General features: G+C 34.0%; 1 long non-coding RNA gene across 1 annotated transcript; it reads right to left on the bottom strand.

The window, feature by feature from the left end:
• Window positions 1-1346: 1346 nt before the first annotated feature.
• Window positions 1347-9846, bottom strand: LOC140682472 (uncharacterized). Its single transcript, XR_012054256.1, has 2 exons — window positions 9684-9846; window positions 1347-5999 (listed from the first exon to the last, which is right to left on the bottom strand). It is a non-coding gene; the product is annotated as an uncharacterized lncRNA (long non-coding RNA).
• Window positions 9847-12506: the final 2660 nt, after the last annotated feature.

Raw genomic sequence — 12506 nt, 5'->3', positions numbered from 1 at the left:
TAGGTTGCGGTCATTTGTAAATGTTATACATATTTTGCAGGTCAGACATTTTGTTTCCTAGGCAGCCTTTGCAGGCAGAAACTTATTAATGGTTTTGCAGAGCTCTCCTAGGGAGAAAAAAAAAAAAGAAAAAAAAAAAACTTCAAAGTTACTGCCCATTTTTTTTTAGTAGAAGTTATGTAATTAGCTCCTTGCACTGATGAGAATTACTTTTTTTTCATTAGATTCACTTAATGATAATTATGCTCCTTTTTTATCATAAATTCTGGTATGGATTAAGATAAACACCCTAATCCTCACATTTATATTTTCTTCCATCCTCTTTTAGACAATACTTTTGTCTACAAGTCTCACTCTGTTGACATTAAGTAGGATTTACTGTTACTAATACTGATTACCACTATGTGGTTACTGATATTTTTCCTCTCCCCCATGGGATATCAAACTGCTGGATATTCCAGTTTTTGCCAGGGGTCTTAGAAGCATTAGCTATACTACTCCGACTGTGAAGCCTGAAGTCTGATGCACTCCAGGTCTTAAGTTTAAGTGCCTATATAACTTTATTTAATTAGTTGTCTGAACTCTGTCAACTATCCTAACCTGTCTTTTTATCTGCTACACTTAGTACTGTAACTTCTTTCTGGGAGAGACACCCAGCTGCTTTATCTAGCCATCACTAATCATGAGGTGGTTTCTACAGCCAAGTGGATACATCTAGGGACCATAAACATCTGCTCAAGCATTCTGATAAGCTCAGCCCCTCTTTCCCTGTATTGATTATGACTACTGATAACATTTGCTGAGATGAGTGCTGTGGGCGATAATTTGTCCCAGAGCTCATAGGAGATACAAGTGCAAGATTCACCTTATTACTTGTACATTAAAGTCTTAATTATTGAACCATCTTTCCATTTCGTCCCTCTATTGTTTCCGGTCTTTGTGTTCTCTTGCTAGTCCTTATTATTTCCTACTTCTTCACAAATTGTACTCAATTTAAAGAGACAATAACTTCCTTAGAGTCTTTAGAGTCATTAGCTAAACCCTTTCAATAATTATTGGAACAAAATTAGGCTGTTAATATTTTAACATTTAATAGTATGCAGATCCCTAGTTAGTTTCCCAGGATACACTTAGTTTTCATTGTTCCGTGCTCACTTGTTTAATTGATTCACTGCTTCACTGACATGACAATGGTCATAGACAGAAACTCCAACAATCCCCTTGTGTCTGAGATATGAATATATCACTGTATACTTTTGTCTAGTAAAAGAAATTTTCTAACAGAATTTGTATAGCTTTTGTGCAGAATTTTAGGTGATAAAAATCTCACAATATTCAGGCCATGATACTGTAACAAAGATCACAAATTTTATTTTTTGGACTTGCTCCAGAAGTTCCATGTCCCTCCTATGTTGGGGACACCAGAACCGGCTGCAGCACTCCAGGTGGGGTGTCACAAAAGCAGAGTAGAGGGACAGAATCACCTCCCCTGATGTATTGGCCTTGTTCCTGTTGATGCAGACCAGAATACAGCTGGCTTTCTGGGCTGCAAGTGCACATTTCCAGCTCCTGTCGTTTTCTGTCAACCAAAAGACAACCAAGAAACTAAAAGATAGAGTCAGTAACAATTCTGTGACCCTGGGTCACAAATTGAGCTGCTGAAGCAGAAAGAATATGGGGTACCTAGCAGCACTAGAACACTTCCATTTCACTAAGTAAGGTGTTAGTCATTCAAGCTAAAATATGAAAGTACAGGCTCCATTTTTCTTGCCTTAGTTTGAAAAATATAGGTAGGAATGTGGAAAGGAAAGAAACAAATAGTTGTATACTGTTAGCAGCTTGCTGGGAAGTCGAGACAAAGGGTAAAGACATTTGCTTATATATCCTAATATATTTTGTTTCTTTCAGATTATAATACTGTTCAATATCTGCAGTGTTGTAGTTGAGGAGCAAACTGATTTCAATTGATTACTTTTTGTCTTAAATGCTTGGATGATTTCCTTGCCTAGTTTTATTTTTTCTTGTGCAAGTGTAAATTGTTTTTTTTCAAAATCAGAATGATAAATTTCCAGATCTGATTAGGAATATTTTACATTTATCCTAAAGAAGAAGAAAACAGGACTCCAATAGGAGTAAAATAACACAGAATCAGGGCCTTCTGGGATGCAATGAATTGTAGGACAAATAAGGTCTAATGCTGCACATTATACATGGAAATTGACTCTTTACTAATCTCTTCATCTTTCCAATTAACTAGCTAAACAATGTAAAGAAACCTCTGGAATGAAAAATACCATTTTTTACAAAATTACTGATCTTCCATCAGAAATTAAATAATCATGTCAGACCACCAATAACAACATGTTATGGACATATGAGTAGAAATGCAGTGACAGAGAAAACTGATTCCCCAGATTTCTTCATGAGAAAGGCCAGAATACAGGCAGAAAAATGAGAAGAAAATCCCCCAGTGACATAAAGTTTTCATCTTAAAGAATTTTCAAGGAAATGATGGAATTTGGCACATTAAATCTATGTCCTGCGCCTTGCCTCTTCCAAAGGACAATTCATTATTGCTATCAGGACACACACTAGAAATCTTCTGGCCTAGAGGCTGTCTACAGGCAATCTGAAGACTGATTCCCTTTTTCCACAAGACAGATAAATCACCTCTGATATCACAAATATCCACAATTTCTATATTTTTCTAAAGTACTACCATCTGAAATGAGACTATCTTAATGTAAGAGCACTAAGATATTCTGGTTCTGATTACAATACTGACTAAATATAAGAAAGCATGAAATATAGTGGGAGATACCACTCACCCCTAAATGACATCTCATGAAGCCAATTCAATTTACTATGGAGGTTAACCTTCACCTGTGCTAGAGAGAAGCTGAGTAACTCCAAGTCACACTGATTACACAACTAAATATCTGTTGACTACAATGGGAGCTTAAACACCTTACCTGCACATGTGGAAACATGGATTTTATTGTCTTAATGTTACATCCCAGAATGGACTTCTGGCAAGGCAAGAAAAGAAGAAACATCCACTTTTTTTTTTTTTTTTTACCTGGCATCACATGATGATTAAGTGTAAAATTCAGAAATTTATTCATATATTAATATATTATATTTATTTTTATTACTTTTATTTTTGTTTTATTTAGTAATTTATTTGTTCAATACAACTACAACCTTTCATAATTTACTTTAATAGTGCTGAATGCCACTTTGAACGTTTGTCCTGCATTTTATTTTTTCATTAAATGAATTAAAGCATGGAAAGCCCATTTTTCGAAGCTGCTAAACTGAAACCACACTAGTAGCTCACAGCAGATTTGAGTAAGATTCTATATCTAAACCCCAATAATTTTCTCACTCTTTTGAAATAATAGTGAAACTAGTACAGGATGTCAAAGGAGAAGTACGGAAACGAGAGAAAATCTATCCTCTAAGGCCTCTGTACTATTTTTATTTCTTTCTGCTAGGGGCTGCAATCAAACAATGCACAATGAATATTCATCATGAAGCTGAGTAATCAATTCTATTATTTGCTTTTATACACTTCACAAGTTCAGCAGAGAAAGACACATCTGGTTGGATGCTGAAGCAAAGTCTCTCTGACTCTTTCACTTCCAGAATGCTGATGGAGACAGTATTCAGGAAATGAAACATTCCTCAAGTGTTCAAAAACTAACATGAAAGACCATTTTTGCTGTTGTAAATAACTTACTTTTTTTTTTTTTCTGACAGCAATATAAATGTGCATATTTATGTTATCAAATGTATGATCCTTAATAATTTGCTTTAAGAGAGACTAAGTTTCATTCTATATGTGGAATATTCTCTATAAAATGCCCTGATTTACATAATCTTCAAGTTATTTTTATTTACACTTTCATGTTACTCTTACAAAGCAGCTATCACTTCAATCAAAATTGATATGAACTAAGCCTTGGGAGGTTTATGAAAAAAAAGTTTAGTAAAAGGTTATATATAAACTGTGTTTCATTCTGGCAAGAAGCTGAAAGACAGAAAGAGATAATTTTGTTTTTTCCTAGGTTGCATCATTGCTACTATGTGAATGACTTCTTTTTCATGTTCTCGTAGCTGTGAACAAAACTGTCTTGGGAAATGGTCTTAAACATTTTGCTTATTCAAACGTACAAAAACTTCTCAAACCTTCTTAGAACTTTACAGGTCTAATGGGAGTAGAAATCTTCCAAAATGTTATTTTCCACCTGTGTTCTCTAACTTTTAGAATATGAATCCAAATCCCCATATACTTCCATTGCTGCAATGCCAGTTTAATTTTTAAAGCTTTCAATTCAGCATGATTTTCAGTATAAGCTTCCCTCACAGTTTTATGGTATTCATAGTAATAAAGGAAATTTCTGTGGCCCCTTTGTTTAATAGAAAACAGGTATTATTAATTCATGATCTGTAATACTAAGCTGGAACCTTATAAACTCACAACAGAAAAGACCAGTGTTAACAAATAGTTACACTAAAATTATTAGCTGATTCATAACAGTGAATATAGAATTTGATTGGTATTTCCTCCAACAGATAAAGCATCACAGAACACAACTAAGAATACTTAGAAACATAACCTCCACAATTTAAGAATGATTCATGACATTCTTTTTTTTTCTGGAAACAACTTCTGAACATAAATGTCTTAATTTCTGCTTAATCAGCAAACAATTCCGCAACACACACACAATGTTATAGACAGTTTTCAAGTTAATCTCTTCATGAACTCATGTACCTTTATAGAAAAATCTAGAAAAAAAATTGTTGAAAGAAACACTTTAAGTAGTAATATGAATTTCAGAAGAAAATTAATTTTTAAGAATTGACTTTTGTGTTCTCATCACAGAAGTTTGTTTCCTTGTTTGTTTTTTTTCCTTTCTTTGAATGCAGACCACTCTTACATGTTCTTAACTTTGGCAGCAGTTAATTTGCATATGTTTTCAAAACGTGGGCAATACAGTGTAACCAGTAATTCTCTGTAGGCTTGTCAATAAAATATATGAAATTGGTAGATGGGGAAGAAAGAAAATAGGCAACAGAGACTACATGCTCTGGTTTATTGAGTGGAGTGGGAGCTGTTTAAAAAAAAAAAAAACAAAACAAAACAGGTTTTGTGCTAATTTTTCAAGTTTCTCTCTCCTACCAACAGGGAAATACAAAAGTTATTGGAAATTCTATCTCTTGCAAAATTGACTAAATGCATTTAGAGTTTAGTCCCCACAGGTAAGTAATAGATATTTGAGCCTTTTCTCCCATTTTTTATGGGCACTGAAATTGTGTGATCAAGAGCAAAAGTAATCTTTAACAACATAATACAAAGGATGTAGGCAATTTGGCTCAGTATCAGATAAACATTTACTTTTAGAATTCATGAAAATCAGAGAAATTGCTGTTTGTGAGTCTTGGCCCTGGACGTGCTTAATCAGCCAGAATTTTCTATTAATGACTTCTGAATAGTAGTGACAAAACTAATTACTTTAAAGAGTTTTGGCAGGATAAGACATGACATTTTATAATGGTAAATAATATCTCTCCTTCTCAATATGCATCACTGCTGTGCTATGTGCAGTGCATACAAAGAAGGAATGGGCTATGTGTTAAGTTCATCAATTAAGAATTCTAATGAAAGAGTTTTTCACAGTTCTGAGCTCTTCTAGTTATTCTTAACAAGAAATGTATAGGATTGATCTCATAGTCTCATGTTTGGGGATTTTTGCTTCTTTTGTAGCTGGATCTTTTCTTGTTTAGTTAGTTTTTAACTACAGTAGAGGTGAATTCAAGGAGAACAACAATGGATTAGAGAATAAAGCACTGCTCAGGATTTTTTGCAAGACGATTAGAGGCTGTTCATCTTAGCTTTACCTCTCATTTGGGTCCAAATTCTTCAAGGTCATCTTCTTTGCTTTTAAATGCGACATAAATCAAATTATTAGCCTTGGTATACAAACACATTCCTGAGGATTAGAAAAAAGCATATGGATTTTTTTCCTTAAATCCTCAGTGATTTTTCTCCCTGCCTGTAGTTAAAGGATACCAGCATTTCCTTTATATTATCTAGTCATATTTTAGATTTGAGAGGGGTGTAACCACTTAGTAAAAGGCAGAATTTGAATGGATTTGCAATTTATTATGGTATCACTTTACAATTCCGAGCTATGGAATATGATACATTAAATAACAGCTGTGATAAAAATTATTATTTTCCAAATAAGATTTTTTTACAAGAACCACAAGTGCTGAGTTCCCTTCCTTGGATTTAAATTGTTATAACATGTTATTTCCTCTTTTGTAATGATAATGGGCATAAAGCAATTTTCATGCTAGAATAGTAAAACATTTTAGAACTATACACAGTACATAATTGATGTGAGATAATATAATGTTCTAGAGATGCAAATATAGGGAAACCTTTTGTAGGCTGCCATGTAGGTTCCAAGCTAACCAAAATGAAAGACTTCAACTCTCACAGTACTCTTCTTTTGTATTTGTACCTAGAAGAGTGTTGATAACACAACAGTGCCTTGGCTGGTGCTGAGCTGTACTCACAGAGCGTCAAGGCTCTATCTCCAACAGCCCCTCCCCGACAAAGAGAGGCTGGGGGTGGAGTGGAGGATGGGAAGGGACACTGCTGAGACAGCTTACCCCAAATGACCAAAGGGATATTTCATACCTATGAAATCTGCTGTCAGATGTCATACCTAGGACATCTGCTCAGCAATAAAAGACACAAGAGGGGAAAATGTTATACAGGTGTTTCTTACAAAACAGACCTAAAGATCCCCCCCTTTCCCTTAGCTTCTTTTCAATTACATCCGTTGTTCATGTATGATTTTTTTTTCTTTAGAATAAAATTCATTTGTTCATTTTTTTTGCTAGCTTTTGCTGAAGAGTTTCTGCTTCAAAAACAGTCCAAGACACATATAATAGATTCAGCAATATTTAAGTATCTGTCTTCTGAAATCAGTCAAAACTTAGAAGTCTAGGTTGCCCTAACATGATACTTTCAGCAGACTACCTTTATTTTGTGTCTTTCTTAGGAAAAGATGTCTTGATATGTCTGATTGTTCTAAAGTTCTACTCAGATTTATTATTTTGTTGTAGAAGACCATTCAAAGAAAAAAAATAGCACTTCTAAATTCAATGTTGCTGTAATTTTCCCCATTAAAAGGCAGTGTTTTGCCACTGGCCTTTGGAATGTCTAACTATCAACTATTATTAAAAGATCAGTCAATTGCTTGAAATTCATTATGAAAGCATTTTTCAGATGGCATTGTTAATTTAATTTGACATTAGATGTACTTCAGGGTGAGGTAATTAAACTTTGCATGCTATTGACACTGGTTAGTCACATGTATACTTAATTTTCTTTGATAATTTTTAGAACTAAATATAACAGTATTTAAACATATCTACATATTTAAGACAAGCCCCATTTTTCATTTCACGAATTATTTTTCACTTGAATACAAACTTGAAAGGATGGAATTTACAGTTTTAAACTGGTTCTTTGTTATATTAAGGCGTTTAAATGCAAGCTGTCTGATAAGACTTGCTATGGGCCTTCTGACCTAGAACTGTGTCTACATTAAAAAAATAAAAGAAACAAAATTTAAAGAAAATAAAATTATCTGGAAGAGGAAATCTGAGCCTTTCTCATTTTTAGATCCTGGCCCACAAAACAAGGCCTTCTGTCCTTTACTTTGCCTGAAGATTTCTAGCATTCTGAAAAGTCTTCCTTTAACATTACAGAATATCACTAAAGATCATTATCTTTCTGATTTGCTTACAAACATGAAAAGTGTTTCCTGATATAATATTTCACATATATTTTCGTGGTCTGAGAGTGACCTTGTCTATGACACTATATGAGAGAATCAAGGATTCATCTCAATTTTAGCAACATGAAGGTTGAGTCCTCCTCTAAGCAGTGTGTCTTGGTTCCTAAATCCCAGTGGAATGAGAAGAGGACAATGTTTTCTACCCCTCATGCCCAGCAGTAGAACAGGGAACCTCATTCTTCCATGAAACACAGAGGTCACTTCTTCCAGTCCTCTTGTGTTACATTGGACATTTGTGCCAGGAGTGCCAAGTTAAGCCCATCTGTGAAACTCCAAGTGAAAGAGAGCTGGAAGTACTAGATCCTGTTTGTAAAGAATGGAATAAATTGAACAAACAAACTTTTGTTCATAAGAGATGTAGCTAGGATGTAGATGTCTTGTTTGTATTGTCCACAGATAAATTACAAAATCTGAATCTGAAGTGTAATTGCTTTTTAAAGGTAACACTTCTCTTAATATTGTAATAGGTACCATAGTTTATATTCAAAATATTGTACTCATAAATAATAGTGTAAGTCTTGCACTGCCTCCTAAGGGCTTTTTCTAGTAATTTAAGGGAAAAACTGAAGTACATATTGAATAATCTCACTTTCCCTTCTTTATTCTATTAAAAACTATTTTTCTTCCATTTTTTTAAACTTTATTTTCTGCCTTCTGTGGTTATGTTTGGAGAAGCCCTTATTTATGCTGGAAATTCTCACCACAGTTCTATTTTAGTATAGTTAATTTCTCAAGTTATCCTAAAAAAATGCTCTCACTTATTTTTATAGATGTCTCATTTTTCTTCTTCCCAAGACTTAGATAAGTAATTACAAAATAAAGTAAGTTCTATGAAAAGGTACTTGTAGTTTAACACCAGTCAAGTACTAGGACAAAAATTAAGTCCATCCCAGCCAAAAGTAGAAGAACAATGTAAAAGAATTATAAACGTTGGGCATTGATAAAATACAGCCTACAGTAAATGGTGACGGCAAATACTATTTTAATCTCAGTACAATAGCAAAGTAAGGAAGTTATATTGTGTAATTTTGTGGAGACAAATCAGTTACACATAATGAAACCAATCACAATTTAACAGATTTAGGGATTACACATTCATAACATCACAACTCTCTTCCCCAGTAAATTGGTAGGTATGAATGAATATTCAAACTAAAAAATTATTTTCATTTCACTAGGGGGAATTAAAAAAAAAAAACAAAAACAAAACCACAACAAAACAAACCCCAAACCAAACCCTGCTTTTCTGTAACTTGTAAATTTTAAATTTTCTGAACATTTCGCTTGCAATTTTTAATCAGGAAAAGAAATCTTTTTCTGTGATATTTTAATAATGTCACAATAGTTCAAATTCTACTAGACTTTCAATTGTACATCTCAAATTTAATCTGTTTTTCACTTGGCTCTAAGATCTTTTCTCCACTCTAAGTCTTATTGTGCCAGGACATAACTCTGGGATGTTCATATGCAGAAGTTATAGGTAATAATCTCTTTTGATGTTATGAATGAAAATTTAATTTTAATTTTAACAGAGATTTAGTTTATATTTTTAGATGGGGTGCATTTTCATAAATTTTTTACCATAGCTGTTGTTCCAGTGATCAGTGACCATGAACATTAACATGATTTTCCCATTGTAATGCTAATATTAAAACACAAAGAATTTCAGTAGGAATAAAAACCCAAATACAGTCAAATAATTTATTAGTATATCAGAAAATTTCATACATTTTCATGCTCACTTTGTCTTGATTTCCTGATGACTCCTCCTGATTAAGGACAAAATAATTTAAAACTTACCAAAACTTTGTTTTCGTGACACTGACTAGTAGTTGCGAGGAAGTTCACACTCATGGGATGAACTTTCTGAAACATTTCCTTAGAAAAAGTGCTCACACATTGGACAACCTCATACACTGGCAGGCCTGAATCTGTTGAGTTTGCAATGTTCATCTTCTCTTTTAGGGGTGATAATGGCCAGGATTAGTTGAAGAGAAAAATGCTTTTTTGCCATGTAAAAGAATAAATTAAACATTAATCTGAGTATAAATTACTTTAAGATTACTTAGACAATCTCTCCAATGTTTTGCTTAACAGGAGTTTCTTATCTGGCTTTTAATTAATCTGATGATTCTCCTCCCTGAACTTTCAGTTCAGTTCAAACTTTGGTTCACTACCATGACCATAGTAGTGATGTTTATTTTCTGATTATCTGTACTCTCATTTAATCTTTAAACTCAAATAGATCACAGAATCACGGAATAAGCTCCATTGGAAGGGACACTCGAGGATCGTTGAGTCCTGCATTGGACCATAACCAAGAGTCACACCATATGCCTGAGAGTATTGTCCAAATGTTTCTCTAAGTGTCTCAGGCTTGGTGCTGTGATCACTTCCCTGGGGAAGCTGTTCCAGTGCCCAGCCACCCTCTGGGGTGAAGAACATTTTTCTAATATCCAACCTAAACCTCCCCTGGAGAAACTTCAAACCATCCCCTCAGGACCTGTCACTGCTCACCACAGAGAAGAGATCAATTATTTACCACAAGATTGCTTCTTACTTCAACAGTCGTAAATAGAACAGCAGTTCTATTAGAAACATGACTAAAAAGCAATTAAAGTAACTTACTTTAATTGTGCAGGTGTGTACTAGGTAAATAATACCTTTTAATCAAAATCACCTTTTTAATAGATACAGAATTTAAATCTTTTGTCAAAAACCTCTTCCACAGAAGTGTACACCAAAAAACTATAAAAAATTAAGAGTGCAACTAAAATGTATGCACAATTATTAAGTTTAGAAGGAATTTTATAAAATTAGTTTTGCGACCCTACTGGTAACATCAGATCAAAAAGGTGACCAAGGTTGGAATACATGAGGTATGTCAAGGATTTTCCCATTCCAATATTTTGGATCTACATGTTTTACACCAATCAAATTTTGAACTAGGGAAGATAATTCTCAAATCTCAGCTAGGAAATTCAAGGGTTTTAACTGAAGGTTTAATACTTTTATCCTTCCTGATTATGAGTGGGATGGCATCTCCAGCCTAGATCATTCACTTTGTGTATGTAGTCATCTGCTGGCTTGGCCCTTTCCTGGGAAGACCAGTCCTTTTCATGAACCATACCCTGGCAAAGATCCCAAGCATTGTGTGGATCTGCAACTCAACTTCCCTACTTTAAAAAGCTCTGCTGCTGAGTTATCAAATCATCTCTGGAAACTGTGTTGCCTCCTTTGGAAGATAAGAGATTTTTGATAAGCAGTTATGATTATAATGAATATCAAAGCATATATATATTTGTACATGTATATGTGTGTATTTACTTACATATGTGTAGATAATATGCAGTGATCATTACTGTGATTCCTAATTTTCAGTAATTCCTTCAGACACAAGAAATGTATAAGAAATGTCTTGGTAAAGATATTTTAGTAGGGAAAATGGATCTCACCTGCTAGAAAAGCTAAAATAAAACAGCAAGCATAATATGAAGCACATAGAAAAGCAATGCTGGCTGGAACTTAAGCAAAAAAAGAATCAGCTTAAGTGTGCACACCAAGATGTGTGTGAGCTTAGGCACGAAGTTTTAGAGGATTTAGAAGAGAGTGACAGAATTCAATTTTGGGAAGTGGGCAAAGACTTCTAGCAGTGAGATTTGCTGGCAGGCATGCTGATCTTCCCAAGCACACAATATTCAGAAACTATTCTCTATAACTGTTCCTTACTTGGAAGTCTGGTCAGAATAGCTATGAGCTAAAGTTTATGCTCTCAAGCAGCCCCGGAGCTTAGCTTCCAGCAATCCTTTATAGTTAGCACATTAGTCATCTTCAACTGGAGATGAACTTGAAAAATAGCTGAAATATCTTCCAAATACCAGCCAGACGCAAAACTGCCACAGGTTCTACTCATGGGAAATGTCACTATGTCTGTTAATCAACATTTTATTTCAGCTGAATCTTTTCTGACAACAATGTTTCTGAGAACAGTATTCAGGCATGATATGAGAAACTCAATAGCATCTCACTGCAGGTGTATAGGTTATGCCATGTCATATGTGACCTCAGCCAGCCAAGTGCAACATTTTCATCCTGTGCCTCTCTTTCATAATTTCCAACTTTCTCCAAATGTTTTTGATCTTTCTCTAAATTCCACTTCTTTAGACAGAAATAGCTCTTAAACTTACCTTATCAGTACCCCAATGCATTTGCATGCCAGAAAGAAATAGCATAAAAATAAATTCTATTCCTCAGTGACAGGAAAATATTTTATTTGTATTAGTTTTGACAGGACTTAGTTTGCCATAGGTAATACACATTTAAACACTGTATTTTATTAGTGCATCACAACATGTTACAATGAATTACAATTTGTCATGTAGTATTAATATTATGTTTTATCTGACAGGGCATTGCTTCTATCTAAACACACCAAGAAGTTAATAAACTTACAGGAATTTTGTGTTTTTTGCATCTTCAGCTCTTAAAAGGTGGGGGAATTTCTTGTTGGTCAACTGAACAGATAACTGTTAATGTATGTTTTGGCACCAAGTAGTAAAATCTATTGACTGAAATTTTAGCATTTTTTTTTCTCATGATATTCTGGCTTTTAAAAATTCAATT

The sequence above is a fragment of the Taeniopygia guttata genome, chromosome 2, assembly GCF_048771995.1.
Source record: "Taeniopygia guttata chromosome 2, bTaeGut7.mat, whole genome shotgun sequence".
Lineage (NCBI taxonomy): Eukaryota > Metazoa > Chordata > Aves > Passeriformes > Estrildidae > Taeniopygia > Taeniopygia guttata.
The sequence above is the reverse complement of the archived record's forward strand: the minus strand, read 5'-3'. Positions and strand labels throughout refer to the sequence as shown.